The sequence below is a fragment of the Schistocerca nitens genome, chromosome 11 (assembly GCF_023898315.1).
Source record: "Schistocerca nitens isolate TAMUIC-IGC-003100 chromosome 11, iqSchNite1.1, whole genome shotgun sequence".
In the NCBI taxonomy this organism is placed as follows: domain Eukaryota; kingdom Metazoa; phylum Arthropoda; class Insecta; order Orthoptera; family Acrididae; genus Schistocerca; species Schistocerca nitens.
This window is the reverse complement of record NC_064624.1, coordinates 157,549,112-157,572,257: the sequence shown is the minus strand read 5'-3', so window position 1 is coordinate 157,572,257 and position 23,146 is coordinate 157,549,112. Positions and strand designations below refer to the sequence as shown.

Genomic DNA, 23,146 nt, shown 5'->3' with positions numbered 1-23,146 from the left:
GTCTCCGCAATATCCTTTCTTTCAGGAGTGCTAGTTCTGCAAGGTTCGCAGGAGAGCTTCTGGAAGGTAGGAGACGAGGTACTGGCAGAAGTAAAGGTGTGAGAACGGGGCGTGAGTCGTGCTTGGGTAGCTCAGTTGGTAGAGCACTTGCCCGCGAAAGGCAAAGGTCCCGAATTCGAGTCTCGGTCCGGCACACAGTTTTAATCTGCCAGGAAGTTTCATATCAGCGCACACTCCGCTGCAGAGTGAAAATCTCATTCTGGAATCATCCCCTAGGCTGTGGCTAAGCCATGTCTCCGCAATATCCTTTCTTTCAGGAGTGCTAGTTCTGCAAGGTTCGCAGGAGAGCTTCTGGAAGGTAGGAGACGAGGTACTGGCAGAAGGTGTGAGAACGGGGCGTGAGTCGTGCTTGGGTAGCTCAGTTGGTAGAGCACTTGCCCGCGAAAGGCAAAGGTCCCGAATTCGAGTCTCGGTCCGGCACACAGTTTTAATCTGCCAGGAAGTTTCATATCAGCGCACACTCCGCTGCAGAGTGAAAATCTCATTCTGGAATCATCCCCTAGGCTGTGGCTAAGCCATGTCTCCGCAATATCCTTTCTTTCAGGAGTGCTAGTTCTGCAAGGTTCGCAGGAGAGCTTCTGGAAGGTAGGAGACGAGGTACTGGCAGAAGTAAAGGTGTGAGAACGGGGCGTGAGTCGTGCTTGGGTAGCTCAGTTGGTAGAGCACTTGCCCGCGAAAGGCAAAGGTCCCGAATTCGAGTCTCGGTCCGGCACACAGTTTTAATCTGCCAGGAAGTTTCATATCAGCGCACACTCCGCTGCAGAGTGAAAATCTCATTCTGGAATCATCCCCTAGGCTGTGGCTAAGCCATGTCTCCGCAATATCCTTTCTTTCAGGAGTGCTAGTTCTGCAAGGTTCGCAGGAGAGCTTCTGGAAGGTAGGAGACGAGGTACTGGCAGAAGTAAAGGTGTGAGAACGGGGCGTGAGTCGTGCTTGTGTAGCTCAGTTGGTAGAGCACTTGCCCGCGAAAGGCAAAGGTCCCGAATTCGAGTCTCGGTCCGGCACACAGTTTTAATCTGCCAGGAAGTTTCATATCAGCGCACACTCCGCTGCAGAGTGAAAATCTCATTCTGGAATCATCCCCTAGGCTGTGGCTAAGCCATGTCTCCGCAATATCCTTTCTTTCAGGAGTGCTAGTTCTGCAAGGTTCGCAGGAGAGCTTCTGGAAGGTAGGAGACGAGGTACTGGCAGAAGTAAAGGTGTGAGAACGGGGCGTGAGTCGTGCTTGGGTAGCTCAGTTGGTAGAGCAGTTGCCCGCGAAAGGCAAAGGTCCCGAATTCGAGTCTCGGTCCGGCACACAGTTTTAATCTGCCAGGAAGTTTCATATCAGCGCACACTCCGCTGCAGAGTGAAAATCTCATTCTGGAATCATCCCCTAGGCTGTGGCTAAGCCATGTCTCCGCAATATCCTTTCTTTCAGGAGTGCTAGTTCTGCAAGGTTCGCAGGAGAGCTTCTGGAAGGTAGGAGACGAGGTACTGGCAGAAGTAAAGGTGTGAGAACGGGGCGTGAGTCGTGCTTGGGTAGCTCAGTTGGTAGAGCACTTGCCCGCGAAAGGCAAAGGTCCCGAATTCGAGTCTCGGTCCGGCACACAGTTTTAATCTGCCAGGAAGTTTCATATCAGCGCACACTCCGCTGCAGAGTGAAAATCTCATTCTGGAATCATCCCCTAGGCTGTGGCTAAGCCATGTCTCCGCAATATCCTTTCTTTCAGGAGTGCTAGTTCTGCAAGGTTCGCAGGAGAGCTTCTGGAAGGTAGGAGACGAGGTACTGGCAGAAGTAAAGGTGTGAGAACGGGGCGTGAGTCGTGCTTGGGTAGCTCAGTTGGTAGAGCACTTGCCCGCGAAAGGCAAAGGTCCCGAATTCGAGTCTCGGTCCGGCACACAGTTTTAATCTGCCAGGAAGTTTCATATCAGCGCACACTCCGCTGCAGAGTGAAAATCTCATTCTGGAATCATCCCCTAGGCTGTGGCTAAGCCATGTCTCCGCAATATCCTTTCTTTCAGGAGTGCTAGTTCTGCAAGGTTCGCAGGAGAGCTTCTGGAAGGTAGGAGACGAGGTACTGGCAGAAGTAAAGGTGTGAGAACGGGGCGTGAGTCGTGCTTGGGTAGCTCAGTTGGTAGAGCACTTGCCCGCGAAAGGCAAAGGTCCCGAATTCGAGTCTCGGTCCGGCACACAGTTTTAATCTGCCAGGAAGTTTCATATCAGCGCACACTCCGCTGCAGAGTGAAAATCTCATTCTGGAAACATCCCCTAGGCTGTGGCTAAGCCATGTCTCCGCAATATCCTTTCTTTCAGGAGTGCTAGTTCTGCAAGGTTCGCAGGAGAGCTTCTGGAAGGTAGGAGACGAGGTACTGGCAGAAGTAAAGGTGTGAGAACGGGGCGTGAGTCGTGCTTGGGTAGCTCAGTTGGTAGAGCACTTGCCCGCGAAAGGCAAAGGTCCCGAATTCGAGTCTCGGTCCGGCACACAGTTTTAATCTGCCAGGAAGTTTCATATCAGCGCACACTCCGCTGCAGAGTGAAAATCTCATTCTGGAATCATCCCCTAGGCTGTGGCTAAGCCATGTCTCCGCAATATCCTTTCTTTCAGGAGTGCTAGTTCTGCAAGGTTCGCAGGAGAGCTTCTGGAAGGTAGGAGACGAGGTACTGGCAGAAGTAAAGGTGTGAGAACGGGGCGTGAGTCGTGCTTGGGTAGCTCAGTTGGTAGAGCACTTGCCCGCGAAAGGCAAAGGTCCCGAATTCGAGTCTCGGTCCGGCACACAGTTTTAATCTGCCAGGAAGTTTCATATCAGCGCACACTCCGCTGCAGAGTGAAAATCTCATTCTGGAATCATCCCCTAGGCTGTGGCTAAGCCATGTCTCCGCAATATCCTTTCTTTCAGGAGTGCTAGTTCTGCAAGGTTCGCAGGAGAGCTTCTGGAAGGTAGGAGACGAGGTACTGGCAGAAGTAAAGGTGTGAGAACGGGGCGTGAGTCGTGCTTGGGTAGCTCAGTTGGTAGAGCACTTGCCCGCGAAAGGCAAAGGTCCCGAATTCGAGTCTCGGTCCGGCACACAGTTTTAATCTGCCAGGAAGTTTCATATCAGCGCACACTCCGCTGCAGAGTGAAAATCTCATTCTGGAAACATCCCCTAGGCTGTGGCTAAGCCATGTCTCCGCAATATCCTTTCTTTCAGGAGTGCTAGTTCTGCAAGGTTCGCAGGAGAGCTTCTGGAAGGTAGGAGACGAGGTACTGGCAGAAGTAAAGGTGTGAGAACGGGGCGTGAGTCGTGCTTGGGTAGCTCAGTTGGTAGAGCACTTGCCCGCGAAAGGCAAAGGTCCCGAATTCGAGTCTCGGTCCGGCACACAGTTTTAATCTGCCAGGAAGTTTCATATCAGCGCACACTCCGCTGCAGAGTGAAAATCTCATTCTGGAATCATCCCCTAGGCTGTGGCTAAGCCATGTCTCCGCAATATCCTTTCTTTCAGGAGTGCTAGTTCTGCAAGGTTCGCAGGAGAGCTTCTGGAAGGTAGGAGACGAGGTACTGGCAGAAGTAAAGGTGTGAGAACGGGGCGTGAGTCGTGCTTGGGTAGCTCAGTTGGTAGAGCACTTGCCCGCGAAAGGCAAAGGTCCCGAATTCGAGTCTCGGTCCGGCACACAGTTTTAATCTGCCAGGAAGTTTCATATCAGCGCACACTCCGCTGCAGAGTGAAAATCTCATTCTGGAATCATCCCCTAGGCTGTGGCTAAGCCATGTCTCCGCAATATCCTTTCTTTCAGGAGTGCTAGTTCTGCAAGGTTCGCAGGAGAGCTTCTGGAAGGTAGGAGACGAGGTACTGGCAGAAGTAAAGGTGTGAGAACGGGGCGTGAGTCGTGCTTGGGTAGCACAGTTGGTAGAGCACTTGCCCGCGAAAGGCAAAGGTCCCGAATTCGAGTCTCGGTCCGGCACACAGTTTTAATCTGCCAGGAAGTTTCATATCAGCGCACACTCCGCTGCAGAGTGAAAATCTCATTCTGGAAACATCCCCTAGGCTGTGGCTAAGCCATGTCTCCGCAATATCCTTTCTTTCAGGAGTGCTAGTTCTGCAAGGTTCGCAGGAGAGCTTCTGGAAGGTAGGAGACGAGGTACTGGCAGAAGTAAAGGTGTGAGAACGGGGCGTGAGTCGTGCTTGGGTAGCTCAGTTGGTAGAGCACTTGCCCGCGAAAGGCAAAGGTCCCGAATTCGAGTCTCGGTCCGGCACACAGTTTTAATCTGCCAGGAAGTTTCATATCAGCGCACACTCCGCTGCAGAGTGAAAATCTCATTCTGGAATCATCCCCTAGGCTGTGGCTAAGCCATGTCTCCGCAATATCCTTTCTTTCAGGAGTGCTAGTTCTGCAAGGTTCGCAGGAGAGCTTCTGGAAGGTAGGAGACGAGGTACTGGCAGAAGTAAAGGTGTGAGAACGGGGCGTGAGTCGTGCTTGGGTAGCTCAGTTGGTAGAGCACTTGCCCGCGAAAGGCAAAGGTCCCGAATTCGAGTCTCGGTCCGGCACACAGTTTTAATCTGCCAGGAAGTTTCATATCAGCGCACACTCCGCTGCAGAGTGAAAATCTCATTCTGGAAACATCCCCTAGGCTGTGGCTAAGCCATGTCTCCGCAATATCCTTTCTTTCAGGAGTGCTAGTTCTGCAAGGTTCGCAGGAGAGCTTCTGGAAGGTAGGAGACGAGGTACTGGCAGAAGTAAAGGTGTGAGAACGGGGCGTGAGTCGTGCTTGGGTAGCTCAGTTGGTAGAGCACTTGCCCGCGAAAGGCAAAGGTCCCGAATTCGAGTCTCGGTCCGGCACACAGTTTTAATCTGCCAGGAAGTTTCATATCAGCGCACACTCCGCTGCAGAGTGAAAATCTCATTCTGGAATCATCCCCTAGGCTGTGGCTAAGCCATGTCTCCGCAATATCCTTTCTTTCAGGAGTGCTAGTTCTGCAAGGTTCGCAGGAGAGCTTCTGGAAGGTAGGAGACGAGGTACTGGCAGAAGTAAAGGTGTGAGAACGGGGCGTGAGTCGTGCTTGGGTAGCTCAGTTGGTAGAGCACTTGCCCGCGAAAGGCAAAGGTCCCGAATTCGAGTCTCGGTCCGGCACACAGTTTTAATCTGCCAGGAAGTTTCATATCAGCGCACACTCCGCTGCAGAGTGAAAATCTCATTCTGGAATCATCCCCTAGGCTGTGGCTAAGCCATGTCTCCGCAATATCCTTTCTTTCAGGAGTGCTAGTTCTGCAAGGTTCGCAGGAGAGCTTCTGGAAGGTAGGAGACGAGGTACTGGCAGAAGTAAAGGTGTGAGAACGGGGCGTGAGTCGTGCTTGGGTAGCTCAGTTGGTAGAGCACTTGCCCGCGAAAGGCAAAGGTCCCGAATTCGAGTCTCGGTCCGGCACACAGTTTTAATCTGCCAGGAAGTTTCATATCAGCGCACACTCCGCTGCAGAGTGAAAATCTCATTCTGGAATCATCCCCTAGGCTGTGGCTAAGCCATGTCTCCGCAATATCCTTTCTTTCAGGAGTGCTAGTTCTGCAAGGTTCGCAGGAGAGCTTCTGGAAGGTAGGAGACGAGGTACTGGCAGAAGTAAAGGTGTGAGAACGGGGCGTGAGTCGTGCTTGTGTAGCTCAGTTGGTAGAGCACTTGCCCGCGAAAGGCAAAGGTCCCGAATTCGAGTCTCGGTCCGGCACACAGTTTTAATCTGCCAGGAAGTTTCATATCAGCGCACACTCCGCTGCAGAGTGAAAATCTCATTCTGGAATCATCCCCTAGGCTGTGGCTAAGCCATGTCTCCGCAATATCCTTTCTTTCAGGAGTGCTAGTTCTGCAAGGTTCGCAGGAGAGCTTCTGGAAGGTAGGAGACGAGGTACTGGCAGAAGTAAAGGTGTGAGAACGGGGCGTGAGTCGTGCTTGTGTAGCTCAGTTGGTAGAGCACTTGCCCGCGAAAGGCAAAGGTCCCGAATTCGAGTCTCGGTCCGGCACACAGTTTTAATCTGCCAGGAAGTTTCATATCAGCGCACACTCCGCTGCAGAGTGAAAATCTCATTCTGGAATCATCCCCTAGGCTGTGGCTAAGCCATGTCTCCGCAATATCCTTTCTTTCAGGAGTGCTAGTTCTGCAAGGTTCGCAGGAGAGCTTCTGGAAGGTAGGAGACGAGGTACTGGCAGAAGTAAAGGTGTGAGAACGGGGCGTGAGTCGTGCTTGTGTAGCTCAGTTGGTAGAGCACTTGCCCGCGAAAGGCAAAGGTCCCGAATTCGAGTCTCGGTCCGGCACACAGTTTTAATCTGCCAGGAAGTTTCATATCAGCGCACACTCCGCTGCAGAGTGAAAATCTCATTCTGGAATCATCCCCTAGGCTGTGGCTAAGCCATGTCTCCGCAATATCCTTTCTTTCAGGAGTGCTAGTTCTGCAAGGTTCGCAGGAGAGCTTCTGGAAGGTAGGAGACGAGGTACTGGCAGAAGTAAAGGTGTGAGAACGGGGCGTGAGTCGTGCTTGTGTAGCTCAGTTGGTAGAGCACTTGCCCGCGAAAGGCAAAGGTCCCGAATTCGAGTCTCGGTCCGGCACACAGTTTTAATCTGCCAGGAAGTTTCATATCAGCGCACACTCCGCTGCAGAGTGAAAATCTCATTCTGGAATCATCCCCTAGGCTGTGGCTAAGCCATGTCTCCGCAATATCCTTTCTTTCAGGAGTGCTAGTTCTGCAAGGTTCGCAGGAGAGCTTCTGGAAGGTAGGAGACGAGGTACTGGCAGAAGTAAAGGTGTGAGAACGGGGCGTGAGTCGTGCTTGGGTAGCTCAGTTGGTAGAGCACTTGCCCGCGAAAGGCAAAGGTCCCGAATTCGAGTCTCGGTCCGGCACACAGTTTTAATCTGCCAGGAAGTTTCATATCAGCGCACACTCCGCTGCAGAGTGAAAATCTCATTCTGGAATCATCCCCTAGGCTGTGGCTAAGCCATGTCTCCGCAATATCCTTTCTTTCAGGAGTGCTAGTTCTGCAAGGTTCGCAGGAGAGCTTCTGGAAGGTAGGAGACGAGGTACTGGCAGAAGTAAAGGTGTGAGAACGGGGCGTGAGTCGTGCTTGGGTAGCTCAGTTGGTAGAGCACTTGCCCGCGAAAGGCAAAGGTCCCGAATTCGAGTCTCGGTCCGGCACACAGTTTTAATCTGCCAGGAAGTTTCATATCAGCGCACACTCCGCTGCAGAGTGAAAATCTCATTCTGGAATCATCCCCTAGGCTGTGGCTAAGCCATGTCTCCGCAATATCCTTTCTTTCAGGAGTGCTAGTTCTGCAAGGTTCGCAGGAGAGCTTCTGGAAGGTAGGAGACGAGGTACTGGCAGAAGTAAAGGTGTGAGAACGGGGCGTGAGTCGTGCTTGGGTAGCTCAGTTGGTAGAGCACTTGCCCGCGAAAGGCAAAGGTCCCGAATTCGAGTCTCGGTCCGGCACACAGTTTTAATCTGCCAGGAAGTTTCATATCAGCGCACACTCCGCTGCAGAGTGAAAATCTCATTCTGGAAACATCCCCTAGGCTGTGGCTAAGCCATGTCTCCGCAATATCCTTTCTTTCAGGAGTGCTAGTTCTGCAAGGTTCGCAGGAGAGCTTCTGGAAGGTAGGAGACGAGGTACTGGCAGAAGTAAAGGTGTGAGAACGGGGCGTGAGTCGTGCTTGGGTAGCTCAGTTGGTAGAGCAGTTGCCCGCGAAAGGCAAAGGTCCCGAATTCGAGTCTCGGTCCGGCACACAGTTTTAATCTGCCAGGAAGTTTCATATCAGCGCACACTCCGCTGCAGAGTGAAAATCTCATTCTGGAATCATCCCCTAGGCTGTGGCTAAGCCATGTCTCCGCAATATCCTTTCTTTCAGGAGTGCTAGTTCTGCAAGGTTCGCAGGAGAGCTTCTGGAAGGTAGGAGACGAGGTACTGGCAGAAGTAAAGGTGTGAGAACGGGGCGTGAGTCGTGCTTGGGTAGCTCAGTTGGTAGAGCACTTGCCCGCGAAAGGCAAAGGTCCCGAATTCGAGTCTCGGTCCGGCACACAGTTTTAATCTGCCAGGAAGTTTCATATCAGCGCACACTCCGCTGCAGAGTGAAAATCTCATTCTGGAATCATCCCCTAGGCTGTGGCTAAGCCATGTCTCCGCAATATCCTTTCTTTCAGGAGTGCTAGTTCTGCAAGGTTCGCAGGAGAGCTTCTGGAAGGTAGGAGACGAGGTACTGGCAGAAGTAAAGGTGTGAGAACGGGGCGTGAGTCGTGCTTGGGTAGCTCAGTTGGTAGAGCACTTGCCCGCGAAAGGCAAAGGTCCCGAATTCGAGTCTCGGTCCGGCACACAGTTTTAATCTGCCAGGAAGTTTCATATCAGCGCACACTCCGCTGCAGAGTGAAAATCTCATTCTGGAATCATCCCCTAGGCTGTGGCTAAGCCATGTCTCCGCAATATCCTTTCTTTCAGGAGTGCTAGTTCTGCAAGGTTCGCAGGAGAGCTTCTGGAAGGTAGGAGACGAGGTACTGGCAGAAGTAAAGGTGTGAGAACGGGGCGTGAGTCGTGCTTGGGTAGCTCAGTTGGTAGAGCACTTGCCCGCGAAAGGCAAAGGTCCCGAATTCGAGTCTCGGTCCGGCACACAGTTTTAATCTGCCAGGAAGTTTCATATCAGCGCACACTCCGCTGCAGAGTGAAAATCTCATTCTGGAAACATCCCCTAGGCTGTGGCTAAGCCATGTCTCCGCAATATCCTTTCTTTCAGGAGTGCTAGTTCTGCAAGGTTCGCAGGAGAGCTTCTGGAAGGTAGGAGACGAGGTACTGGCAGAAGTAAAGGTGTGAGAACGGGGCGTGAGTCGTGCTTGGGTAGCTCAGTTGGTAGAGCACTTGCCCGCGAAAGGCAAAGGTCCCGAATTCGAGTCTCGGTCCGGCACACAGTTTTAATCTGCCAGGAAGTTTCATATCAGCGCACACTCCGCTGCAGAGTGAAAATCTCATTCTGGAATCATCCCCTAGGCTGTGGCTAAGCCATGTCTCCGCAATATCCTTTCTTTCAGGAGTGCTAGTTCTGCAAGGTTCGCAGGAGAGCTTCTGGAAGGTAGGAGACGAGGTACTGGCAGAAGTAAAGGTGTGAGAACGGGGCGTGAGTCGTGCTTGGGTAGCTCAGTTGGTAGAGCACTTGCCCGCGAAAGGCAAAGGTCCCGAATTCGAGTCTCGGTCCGGCACACAGTTTTAATCTGCCAGGAAGTTTCATATCAGCGCACACTCCGCTGCAGAGTGAAAATCTCATTCTGGAATCATCCCCTAGGCTGTGGCTAAGCCATGTCTCCGCAATATCCTTTCTTTCAGGAGTGCTAGTTCTGCAAGGTTCGCAGGAGAGCTTCTGGAAGGTAGGAGACGAGGTACTGGCAGAAGTAAAGGTGTGAGAACGGGGCGTGAGTCGTGCTTGGGTAGCTCAGTTGGTAGAGCACTTGCCCGCGAAAGGCAAAGGTCCCGAATTCGAGTCTCGGTCCGGCACACAGTTTTAATCTGCCAGGAAGTTTCATATCAGCGCACACTCCGCTGCAGAGTGAAAATCTCATTCTGGAAACATCCCCTAGGCTGTGGCTAAGCCATGTCTCCGCAATATCCTTTCTTTCAGGAGTGCTAGTTCTGCAAGGTTCGCAGGAGAGCTTCTGGAAGGTAGGAGACGAGGTACTGGCAGAAGTAAAGGTGTGAGAACGGGGCGTGAGTCGTGCTTGGGTAGCTCAGTTGGTAGAGCACTTGCCCGCGAAAGGCAAAGGTCCCGAATTCGAGTCTCGGTCCGGCACACAGTTTTAATCTGCCAGGAAGTTTCATATCAGCGCACACTCCGCTGCAGAGTGAAAATCTCATTCTGGAATCATCCCCTAGGCTGTGGCTAAGCCATGTCTCCGCAATATCCTTTCTTTCAGGAGTGCTAGTTCTGCAAGGTTCGCAGGAGAGCTTCTGGAAGGTAGGAGACGAGGTACTGGCAGAAGTAAAGGTGTGAGAACGGGGCGTGAGTCGTGCTTGGGTAGCTCAGTTGGTAGAGCACTTGCCCGCGAAAGGCAAAGGTCCCGAATTCGAGTCTCGGTCCGGCACACAGTTTTAATCTGCCAGGAAGTTTCATATCAGCGCACACTCCGCTGCAGAGTGAAAATCTCATTCTGGAATCATCCCCTAGGCTGTGGCTAAGCCATGTCTCCGCAATATCCTTTCTTTCAGGAGTGCTAGTTCTGCAAGGTTCGCAGGAGAGCTTCTGGAAGGTAGGAGACGAGGTACTGGCAGAAGTAAAGGTGTGAGAACGGGGCGTGAGTCGTGCTTGGGTAGCTCAGTTGGTAGAGCAGTTGCCCGCGAAAGGCAAAGGTCCCGAATTCGAGTCTCGGTCCGGCACACAGTTTTAATCTGCCAGGAAGTTTCATATCAGCGCACACTCCGCTGCAGAGTGAAAATCTCATTCTGGAATCATCCCCTAGGCTGTGGCTAAGCCATGTCTCCGCAATATCCTTTCTTTCAGGAGTGCTAGTTCTGCAAGGTTCGCAGGAGAGCTTCTGGAAGGTAGGAGACGAGGTACTGGCAGAAGTAAAGGTGTGAGAACGGGGCGTGAGTCGTGCTTGGGTAGCTCAGTTGGTAGAGCACTTGCCCGCGAAAGGCAAAGGTCCCGAATTCGAGTCTCGGTCCGGCACACAGTTTTAATCTGCCAGGAAGTTTCATATCAGCGCACACTCCGCTGCAGAGTGAAAATCTCATTCTGGAAACATCCCCTAGGCTGTGGCTAAGCCATGTCTCCGCAATATCCTTTCTTTCAGGAGTGCTAGTTCTGCAAGGTTCGCAGGAGAGCTTCTGGAAGGTAGGAGACGAGGTACTGGCAGAAGTAAAGGTGTGAGAACGGGGCGTGAGTCGTGCTTGGGTAGCTCAGTTGGTAGAGCACTTGCCCGCGAAAGGCAAAGGTCCCGAATTCGAGTCTCGGTCCGGCACACAGTTTTAATCTGCCAGGAAGTTTCATATCAGCGCACACTCCGCTGCAGAGTGAAAATCTCATTCTGGAATCATCCCCTAGGCTGTGGCTAAGCCATGTCTCCGCAATATCCTTTCTTTCAGGAGTGCTAGTTCTGCAAGGTTCGCAGGAGAGCTTCTGGAAGGTAGGAGACGAGGTACTGGCAGAAGTAAAGGTGTGAGAACGGGGCGTGAGTCGTGCTTGGGTAGCTCAGTTGGTAGAGCAGTTGCCCGCGAAAGGCAAAGGTCCCGAATTCGAGTCTCGGTCCGGCACACAGTTTTAATCTGCCAGGAAGTTTCATATCAGCGCACACTCCGCTGCAGAGTGAAAATCTCATTCTGGAATCATCCCCTAGGCTGTGGCTAAGCCATGTCTCCGCAATATCCTTTCTTTCAGGAGTGCTAGTTCTGCAAGGTTCGCAGGAGAGCTTCTGGAAGGTAGGAGACGAGGTACTGGCAGAAGTAAAGGTGTGAGAACGGGGCGTGAGTCGTGCTTGGGTAGCTCAGTTGGTAGAGCACTTGCCCGCGAAAGGCAAAGGTCCCGAATTCGAGTCTCGGTCCGGCACACAGTTTTAATCTGCCAGGAAGTTTCATATCAGCGCACACTCCGCTGCAGAGTGAAAATCTCATTCTGGAATCATCCCCTAGGCTGTGGCTAAGCCATGTCTCCGCAATATCCTTTCTTTCAGGAGTGCTAGTTCTGCAAGGTTCGCAGGAGAGCTTCTGGAAGGTAGGAGACGAGGTACTGGCAGAAGTAAAGGTGTGAGAACGGGGCGTGAGTCGTGCTTGGGTAGCTCAGTTGGTAGAGCACTTGCCCGCGAAAGGCAAAGGTCCCGAATTCGAGTCTCGGTCCGGCACACAGTTTTAATCTGCCAGGAAGTTTCATATCAGCGCACACTCCGCTGCAGAGTGAAAATCTCATTCTGGAAACATCCCCTAGGCTGTGGCTAAGCCATGTCTCCGCAATATCCTTTCTTTCAGGAGTGCTAGTTCTGCAAGGTTCGCAGGAGAGCTTCTGGAAGGTAGGAGACGAGGTACTGGCAGAAGTAAAGGTGTGAGAACGGGGCGTGAGTCGTGCTTGGGTAGCTCAGTTGGTAGAGCACTTGCCCGCGAAAGGCAAAGGTCCCGAATTCGAGTCTCGGTCCGGCACACAGTTTTAATCTGCCAGGAAGTTTCATATCAGCGCACACTCCGCTGCAGAGTGAAAATCTCATTCTGGAATCATCCCCTAGGCTGTGGCTAAGCCATGTCTCCGCAATATCCTTTCTTTCAGGAGTGCTAGTTCTGCAAGGTTCGCAGGAGAGCTTCTGGAAGGTAGGAGACGAGGTACTGGCAGAAGTAAAGGTGTGAGAACGGGGCGTGAGTCGTGCTTGGGTAGCTCAGTTGGTAGAGCACTTGCCCGCGAAAGGCAAAGGTCCCGAATTCGAGTCTCGGTCCGGCACACAGTTTTAATCTGCCAGGAAGTTTCATATCAGCGCACACTCCGCTGCAGAGTGAAAATCTCATTCTGGAATCATCCCCTAGGCTGTGGCTAAGCCATGTCTCCGCAATATCCTTTCTTTCAGGAGTGCTAGTTCTGCAAGGTTCGCAGGAGAGCTTCTGGAAGGTAGGAGACGAGGTACTGGCAGAAGTAAAGGTGTGAGAACGGGGCGTGAGTCGTGCTTGGGTAGCTCAGTTGGTAGAGCACTTGCCCGCGAAAGGCAAAGGTCCCGAATTCGAGTCTCGGTCCGGCACACAGTTTTAATCTGCCAGGAAGTTTCATATCAGCGCACACTCCGCTGCAGAGTGAAAATCTCATTCTGGAATCATCCCCTAGGCTGTGGCTAAGCCATGTCTCCGCAATATCCTTTCTTTCAGGAGTGCTAGTTCTGCAAGGTTCGCAGGAGAGCTTCTGGAAGGTAGGAGACGAGGTACTGGCAGAAGTAAAGGTGTGAGAACGGGGCGTGAGTCGTGCTTGGGTAGCTCAGTTGGTAGAGCACTTGCCCGCGAAAGGCAAAGGTCCCGAATTCGAGTCTCGGTCCGGCACACAGTTTTAATCTGCCAGGAAGTTTCATATCAGCGCACACTCCGCTGCAGAGTGAAAATCTCATTCTGGAATCATCCCCTAGGCTGTGGCTAAGCCATGTCTCCGCAATATCCTTTCTTTCAGGAGTGCTAGTTCTGCAAGGTTCGCAGGAGAGCTTCTGGAAGGTAGGAGACGAGGTACTGGCAGAAGTAAAGGTGTGAGAACGGGGCGTGAGTCGTGCTTGGGTAGCTCAGTTGGTAGAGCACTTGCCCGCGAAAGGCAAAGGTCCCGAATTCGAGTCTCGGTCCGGCACACAGTTTTAATCTGCCAGGAAGTTTCATATCAGCGCACACTCCGCTGCAGAGTGAAAATCTCATTCTGGAAACATCCCCTAGGCTGTGGCTAAGCCATGTCTCCGCAATATCCTTTCTTTCAGGAGTGCTAGTTCTGCAAGGTTCGCAGGAGAGCTTCTGGAAGGTAGGAGACGAGGTACTGGCAGAAGTAAAGGTGTGAGAACGGGGCGTGAGTCGTGCTTGGGTAGCTCAGTTGGTAGAGCACTTGCCCGCGAAAGGCAAAGGTCCCGAATTCGAGTCTCGGTCCGGCACACAGTTTTAATCTGCCAGGAAGTTTCATATCAGCGCACACTCCGCTGCAGAGTGAAAATCTCATTCTGGAATCATCCCCTAGGCTGTGGCTAAGCCATGTCTCCGCAATATCCTTTCTTTCAGGAGTGCTAGTTCTGCAAGGTTCGCAGGAGAGCTTCTGGAAGGTAGGAGACGACGTACTGGCAGACGTAAAGGTGTGAGAACGGGGCGTGAGTCGTGCTTGGGTAGCACAATTGGTAGACCAGTTGCTCGCGAAAGGCAAAGGTCCCGAGTTCGAGTCTCGGTCCGGCACACAGTTTTAATTGGCCAGGAAGTTTCAACATTTTTTTTACAGGCGTTGTAGTCTGTGCAGCTGACCAGCTAGGCTGGACTCGCGGGTTTTTTCCCCCGGCACTTTACAGTCTTCTGCGGGAAGTGGGTCAGCGAGGAATTAGTCGAGCCACTGCTAGGGGTTCCGGCAGCCGCCGGGCGCAGCACATCGCCACTCGGCCAGTCTCGCTGCAGCCGCTGGGGCCTCTCCGGACGACGCCTGACCTCAGCAAGCCTCGAACCCTGAACCTCCAACGTCTGACGCCCCCGTCTCGCGTATAACCCCACAGGTGAGTGTTCGGCATCCCGCCTCGCTGCGGCTGCTGCCGCCGTGGCTTTGTGTTCTGAGAAGATACTGCCAGCAGCGCCGTTGTAGCGTTGCTTTTGGGGGGCAAAAAGAAAAAGAATTGTTATTTTATATTTAAAAAAAAAAGTCGAAAAAGTGAATATTTTGGTGGGCCAGTTGGCAACAGATGGTTCAAATGGCTCTGAGCACTATGGGACTTAACTTGTGAGGTCATCAGTCCCCTAGAACTTAGATCTACTTAAACCTAACTAACCTAGGGACATCACACACATCCCTGCCCGGGGCAGGATTTGAACCTGCGACCGTAGTGGTAGCGCGGTTCCAGATGTAGCGCCTAGAACCGCTCGGCCACCCCGGCCGGCAATTGGCAACAGAATTAGGGATTGATTACACTATTATAATAACATACGTTGAACATTAAATACTTGAATAAGAGAAACATTATCTTTGAACATAGCTGCTAAGGTTCAGTGACCGTGTCAGAATTATATTAGAAACAAATAAGCCCTCTGTCACAAATATTAAGTCAAAATTGACCAGGTTTCGAGGCTACTATGAGTGTCGTCTTCAGAATTAGACAAACTGTTCTAAGACATATTAGGTATATAATAGATTAATAAAATTAAAGTTTGTACTGACTGGAAAAAGAAGCAGTACTTACAAGTCACATATTAAAAAAGATCTAAGCCGGAAAGGCGACGTCATGAATAGTTGTAAGTGAGATGGCGAGCCGCTAAGGGCTGCTCGTACTGTGGACAAGGGTCGCAACAAGACTCTCAACTATTCTTGACGTCTCCTTTCCGGCTTAGATCTTTTTTAATATGTGACTTGTAAGTACTGCTGCTTTTTCCAGTCAGTAAAAACTTTAATTTTATTAATCTATTATACACCTAATATGTTTTAGAACAGTTAGTCTAATTCTGAAGACGACGCTCATAGTAGCATCGAAACCTGGTCAATTTTGACTTAGTATTTGTGACCGAGGGCTTATTTGTTTCTAATAGAAACATTATCGTTTCTGTGCATTTTCATATTCGTGATGTAGTCATACCCGGAACAACACTAAAGGACCAGAAGATTCATAGCCTTTAAAAGAAATGCAACACTACACAATTAAAAAAAAGTTGGTTCAGAAATAATAGGAAAACGATAATGTTCCTTCGGTCAATCAGCGTGATCGTAATTTCTGATGATGAACTAACACAAAATAATTATCATTTGAGTAAATGAGGAGATGGAAATCATCAAGGTTAATTAACTAAAATAAGCACACTTATCTTTAACACAGTTTTTTTTAATGCTACGTACCATTTCATATTAAATTACAATAGATGACCATTGTGGTTAAATACTTGATGTCCTCTTGATGCTGTCTGTTCGTAATCAGTGACAAGAAACTACATGTTTTCTGATTCGAAAAATAACAATTAGCATGTTGTTGTTGTTGTGGTCTTCAGTCCTGAGACTGGTTTGATGCAGCTCTCCATGCTACTCTATCCTGTGCAAGTTTCTTCATCTCCCAGTACCTACTGCAACCTACATCCTTCTGAATCTGTTTAGTGTATTCATCTCTTAGTCTCCCTCTACGATTTTTACTCTCCACGCTGCCCTCCAATACTAAATTGCTGATCCCCTGATGCCTCAGTACATGTCCTACCAACCGATCCCTTCTTCTAGTTAAGTTGTGCCACAAACTCCTCTTCTCTCCAATCCTATTCAATACCTCCTCATTAGTTACATGATCTACCCATCTAATCTTCAGCATTCTTCTGTAGCACCACATTTCGAAAGCTTCTATTCTCTTCTTGTCTAAACTATTTATCGTCCACGTTTCACTTCCATACATGGCTACACTCCACACAAGTACTTTCAGAAACGACTTCCTGACACTTAAATCTATACTCGATGTTAACAAAGTTCTCTTCTTCAGAAACGCTTTCCTTGCCATTGCCCGTCTACATTTGTTATCTTCTCTACTTCGACCATCATCAGTTATTTTGCTCCCCAAATAGCAAAACTCCTTTACTACTGCAAGTGTCTCGTTTCCTAATCTGATTCCCTCAGCATCACCCGACTTAATTCGACTACATTCCACTATCCTCGTTTTGCTTTTGTTGATTATCATCTTATATTCTCCTTTCAAGACACTATCCATTCCGTTCAACTGCTTTTCCAAGTCCTTTGCTATCTCTGACAGAATTATAATGTCATCGGCGAACCTCAAAGTTTTTATTTCTTCTCCACGGATTTTAATACCTAATCCGAATTTTTCTTTTTTCACTGCTTGCTCAATATACAGAAGCAACACTACACAATTAAAAAAAAAGTTAGTTCAGAAATAATAGGAAAACGATAATGTTCCTTCTGCCACATGCTGCGTTCGGCCCATCAGCGTGATTGTAATTTCTGGTGATGAAATAACACAAAATAATTATCAATTGTGCAAATGAGGAAATGGAAATCATCAAGGTTAATTTACTAAAATAAGCACACTTATCTTTAACACACTTTTTTTAATTAAGTACCTTTTCATATTAAATTACAATAGATGACCATCGTGGTTAAAAACTTTATACATAAGAGTCAAAATTTCCTCTTGATGCTGTCTGTTCGTAATCAGTTACAAGAAACTACATGTTTTCTGATTGGAAAAAATAACAATTAGCATATTTACTCAATATTTTCACATAGAATATAAAATACAGTTGCGGAACGCAGCAAGTCCGCGTCCGCCTTTCATGGAATACAAACACTAAAAGGTGAGGCGCCAAATGCCTCATTTGTCTTGAAACAACAGATTTCTTTTTTTTATATCATTAATCGATACATGTACATAGAGATTTACAGGCACCGCGCAAGAACGGCAAAGATAAAGAACGCTATGCGATGGTTCATTTCTTTTACTTTACAGTTCGATAACTTTAGGCCATCAGGCGTTTACTATTGAGCGTATATTAATGTCTGTGAGGCGAAAATTACTAATATTACACCGTCTACAGGGTGGTCCATTGATCGTGACCGGGCCAAATATCTCACGAAATAAGCGTCAAACGAAAAAACTACAAAGAACGAAACTTGTCTAGCTTGAAGGGGGAAACCAGATGGCGCTATGGTTGGCCCGCTAGATGGCGATGCCATAGGTCAAACGGATGTCAACTGCGGTTTTTTTTATAGGAACCCCCAATTTCTATTACATATTCGTGTAGTACGTAAAGAAATATGAATGTTTTAGTTAGACCACTTTTTTCGCTTTGAGATAGATGGCGCTGTAATAGTCACAAACGTATAAGTACGTGGTATCACGTAACATTCCGCCTGTGCGCACGGTATTTGCTTCGTGATACATTACCCGTGTTAAAATGGACCGTTTACCAATTGCGGAAAAGGTCGATATCGTGTTGATGTACGCCTATTGTGATCAGAATGCCCAACGGGTGTGTGCTATGTATGCTGCTCGCTATCCTGGACGACATCATCCAAGTGTCCGGACCGTTCGCCGGATAGTTACGTTATTTAGGGAAACAGGAAATCGTCAGCCACACGTGAAACGTCAACCACGACCTGCAACAAATGATGATGCCCGAGTAGGTGTTTTAGCTGCTGTCGCGCCTTATCCGCACATCAGTAGCAGACAAATTGCGCGAGAATCGGGAATCTCAAAAACGTCAGTGTTGAGAACGCTACATCAACATCGATTGCACCCGTACCATATTTCTATGCACCAGGAACTGCATGGCGACGACTTTGAACGTCGTGTACAGTTCTGCCACTGGGATCAAGAGAAATTACGGGACGTCGACTGATTTTTTGCACGCGTTCTATTTAGCGACGAAGCGTCGTTCACCAACAGCGGTAACGTAAACCAGCATAATATGCATTATTGGGCAACGGAAAATCCACGATGGCTGCGACAAGTGGAACATCAGCGACCTTGGCGTGTTAATGTATGGTGCGGCATTATGGGAGGAAGGATAATTGGCCCCCATTTTATCGATGGCAATCTAAATGGTGCAATGTATGCTGATTTCCTACGTAATGTTCTACCGATGTTACTGCAAGATGTTTCACTGCATCACAAAATAGCAATGTACTTCGAACATGATGGATGTCTGGCACATAGCTCGCGGGCTGTTGAAGCGGCATTGAATAGCATATTTCATGACAGGTGGATTCGTCGTCGAAGCACCATACTACCATGGCCCGCACGTTCACCGGATCTGACGTCCCCGTATTTCTTTCTGTGGGGAAAGTTGAAGGATATTTGCTATCGTGATCCACCGACAACGCCTGACAATATGCGTCAGCGCATTGCCAATGCATGTGCGAACATTACGGAAGGCGAACTACTCGCTGTTGAGAGGAATGTCGTTACACGTATTGCCAAATGCATTGAGGTTGTCGGACATCATTTTGAGCATTTATTTCATTAATGTGGTATTTACAGGTAATCACGCTGTAACAGCATGCGTTCTCAGAAATGATAAGTTCACAAAGGTACATGTATGACATTGGAACAACCGAAATAGAATGTTCAAACGTACCTACGTTCAGTATTTTAATTTAAAAAACCTATCTGTTAGCAACTGTTCGTCTAAAATTTTGAGCCATACGTTTGTGAGTTCTACAGCGGCATCTATCACAAAGCGAAAAAAGTGGTCCGACTAAAACATATTTCTTTACGTACTACACGAATATGTAATTAAAAATGTGGGTTCCTATTTTAAAAAACGCAGTTGATCTCCGTTTGACCTATGGCAGCGCCATCTAGCGGGCCAACCATAGCGCCATCTGGCTTCCCCCTTCAAGCTAGACAAGTTTTGTTGTTTGCAGTTTTTTCGTTTGACGCTTATTTCGTGAGATATTTGTCCCAGTCACGATCAATGGACTACCCTGTATAGCGTCTGCTCAAAAGTATATGAACACCAACTTTGTATTCAGTCCCTTGTTGGTCACACTGGTGTGGCACTTGAAGATAGCAAAATGAAAGCTGAAGTTTTAAATTTTACGATCAAGAAATCGTGCACACAGGTTGTGCCAACATACTCTCATTTGACTATCAGAGAGACCCCCGTATGAACGACATGCACTATGGAAAGTATCCGGACACCCTCAGAAACATATGTCTCATATTAGGTGCATTGTGCTGCCACCTACTGCCAGGTACTCCATATCAGCGACCTCAGTAGTCATTAGACATCGTGAGAGAGCAGAATGGGGCGCTCCGCGGAACTCACAGACTTCGAGTGTCGTCAGGTGATTGGGTGTCACTTGTGTCATACATCTCTACGCGAGATTTCCACACTCCTAAACATCCTTAGGTCCACTGTTTTCGATGTGATACTGAAGTGGAAACGTGATGGGACACGTACAGCAGAAATGCGTACAGGCCGACCTTGTCTGTTGACCGACGAAGACTGCCGACAGTTGCAGAGGGTCGTAATGTGTAATAGGCAGACATCTATCCAGACTATCACACTGGAATTCCAAACTGCATCAGGAACCGCTGCAAATACAGGGTGATTCAAAAAGAATACCACAACTTTAGGAATTTAAAACTCTGCAACGACAAAAGGCAGAGCTAAGCACTATCTGTCGGCGAATTAAGGGAGCTATAAAGTTTCATTTAGTTGTACATTTGTTCGCTTGAGGCGCTGTTGACTAGGCGTCAGCGTCAGTTGATGCAAATATGGCGACCGCTCAACAGAAAGCTTTTTGTGTTATTGAGTACGGCAGAAGTGAATCGACGACAGTTGTTCGGCGTGCATTTCGAACGAAGTATGGTGTTAAACCTCCTGATAGGTGGTGTATTAAACGTTGGTATAAACAGTTTACAGAGGATGGGTGTTTGTGCAAAGGGAAAAGTTCTGGACGGCCGAGAACGAGTGATGAAAATGTAGCACGCATGTAGCCCTGATCTTACCCCCTGCGATTTTTTCTTATGGGGGTATGTTAAGGATATGGTGTTTCGGCCACCTCTCCCAGCCACCATTGATGATTTGAAACGAGAAATAACAGCAGCTATCCAAACTGTTACGCCTGATATGCTACAGAGAGTGTGGAACGAGTTGGAGTATCGGGTTGATATTGCTCGAGTGTCTGGAGGGGGCCATATTGAACATCTCTGAACTTGTTTTTGAGTGAAAAAAACCTTTTTAAATACTCTTTGTAATGATGTATAACAGAAGGTTATATTATGTTTCTTTCATTAAATACACATTTTTAAAGTTGTGGAATTCTTTTTGAATCACCCTGTACTATGACAGTTGGGAGGTGAGGAAACATGGATTTCATGGTCGAGCGGCTGCTCATAAGCCACACACGACGCTGGTAAATGCCAAACGACGCCTCGCTTGGTATAAGGAGTGAAAACATTTGACGATTGAACAGTGGAAAAACGTTGTGTGGAATGAGGAATCACGGTACACAATGTGGCGATCGGATTGCAGGCTGTAGGCGTGCCAAATACCTGGTGAACGTCATCTGTCAGCGTGTGTAGTGCCAACAGTAAGATTCGGAGGCGGTGGTGTTATGGTGTGGTCGTGTTCTTCATGGAGGTGGCTTGCACCTCTTGTTGTTTTGCGTGACACTATCACAGCACAGACCTACATTGATGTTTTAAGCACCTTCTTGCTTCTCACTGTTGAAGAGCAATTTGCGGATGGCGATTCTATCTTTCAACATGATCGAGCACCTGTTCATACTACACGGCCTGTGGCGGACTGGTTCAAAAATGGCTCTGAGCACTATGGGACTTAACGTCTGAGGCCATCAGTCCACTAGAACTTAGAACTACTTAAACTTAACCAACCTAAGGACATCACACACGTCCATGCCCGAGGCAGGATTCGAACCTGCGACCGTAGCGGTCGCGCGGTTCCAGACTGTAGCGCCTAGAACCGCTCGGCCACTCTGACCGGCGGTGGTGGACTGGTTATACGACAATAAAATCCCTGTAATGGACTGGCCTGCACAGAGGAGTCCTGACCTGAATCCTATAGAACACCTTTGGGATCTTTTGGAACGCCGACTTCGTGCCAGACCTCGCCGACCGACATCGATACCTCTCCTCAGTGGCAGCACTCCGTGAAGAATAGGTTGCCATTCCCCAAGAAACCTTCCAGCACCTGATTGTAGGTATGCCTACGAGAGTGTTAGCTGTCATCAAGGCTAAGCGTGGGCCAACACCATATTGAATTCCAGCATTACCGATGGAGGGCGCCACGAACTTGTAAGTCATTTTCAGCCTGGTGTCCGTCTTTTCATCACATAGTATACCTCTCCACGACAACTCTGCGAATCACGCAGAAGCGCCTGGCAGAAGATTCATAGAACCATCTCCACAATAATTTATTATTCCACTCTCGAACAGCGTTTGTAAGAAACGAACATCTACGTATTTTCGTGGTAGCTCTGATTTCTCTTAATTTATTATGATGATCGTTCCTCTGTACGTAGGTTGGCTGGTGATTAAAGTTTCGTGAGAACAATCAGCCGCAGCGAGAAACGCCTTCGTTTTAACGATATCCATCCCAAATCCTGTGTCATGTCTGTGACACTCTCTCCTCTATTTCTCGATAATACAAAACGTGCTGGTCGTCTTCGAACTTTCTCAATGTTCTACATTAACTCTATCTATTAAGGATCCCACACCGTGCAGCACTACTCCAAAGGAGAACGGACAAGTATAGTGTACGCTGCCTGTTTAGTAGGTCTGATGCATCTTCTAACAATGGAACCTCCCCATCGCACCCCCCTCAGATTTAGTTATAAGTTGGCACAGTGGATAGGCCTTGAAAAACTTAATATAGATCAATCGAGAAAACAGGAATAAGTTGGGTGGAACTATGAAAAAATCAGCAAAATATACAAACTGAGTAGTCCCTGCGAAGACAGGCAACATCAAGGACAATGGGTGTCACGGAGCGCCGTGGTCCCGTGGTTAGCGAGAGCAGCTATTAAACGAGAGGTCCTAGGTTCAAGTCTTCCCTCGAGTGAAAAGTTTAAACTTTTACTTTCAGTTTATGTCACAAACTCTTATGTTTTTATCACTATTTTCGGAGTGATTATCACATCCACAAGAAAACCTAAATCGGGCAAGGTAGAAGAATCTTTTTACCCATTCGCCAAGTGTACAAGTTAGGTGGGTCGACAACATATTCCTGTCATGTGACGCACATGCCGTCACCAGTGTCGTATAGAATATATCAGATGTGTTTTCCTGTGGAGGAATCGGTTGAACTATGACCTTGCGATCAAATGTTTTCGGTTCCCATTGGAGAGGCACGTCCTTTCGTCTACTAATCGCACGGTTTTGCGGTGCGGTCGCAAAACACAAACACTAAACTTATTACAGTGAACAGAGACGCCAATGAACGAACGGACAGATCATAACTTTGCGAAAATAAAGAAAGTAAAATTTTCAGTCGAGGCAAGGCTTGAACCAACGACCTCTCGTTCCCCAGCTGCTCACGCTAACCACGAGACCACGGCGCTCCTGAGCTCACAGTATCCTTGATGTTGCCTATCTTGCACATGGACTACTCAGTTTGTATATTTTGCTGATTTTTTCATAGTTCCACACCACTTCTTCCTGTTTTCTCGATTTATCTATATTCAATTTTTCAAGGCCTATCCACTGTGCCAACTTATAACTAAATCTGAGGGGGGTGCGATGGGGAGGTTCCCTTGTAAGTGTTCTGCCAATAAATCGCACTCTTTGTTACTCCTTCCTCACAATATTTTCCTTGCACTGTTTCCAGATTCAGCTGTTTGTAATCGTAGTTCCTAGATATTTAGTTAAAATCGCTCCACTCCATGGCTACCACAGTGGCACCGGTGCGGTAATCGTATTAGCTCAGTCATGGTGCAACATTTCATGAGTTCAAATTTATACCCCTCATCTCCCCTCC

The 23,146-nt window shown here is 48.7% G+C and overlaps 1 protein-coding gene across 1 annotated transcript in view; it reads left to right on the top strand.

Moving 5' to 3' along the window:
- The first annotated feature begins 14,074 nt into the window (after positions 1-14,074).
- Positions 14,075-23,146, top strand: part of LOC126213103 (guanine nucleotide-binding protein subunit beta-2) — a 278,038-nt gene continuing 268,966 nt past the window's right edge. The window contains exon 1 of the mRNA XM_049940706.1: positions 14,075-14,220. The gene's annotated coding sequence lies outside the window, so the exon portion shown is untranslated. The remainder of the gene's footprint in view (positions 14,221-23,146) is intronic.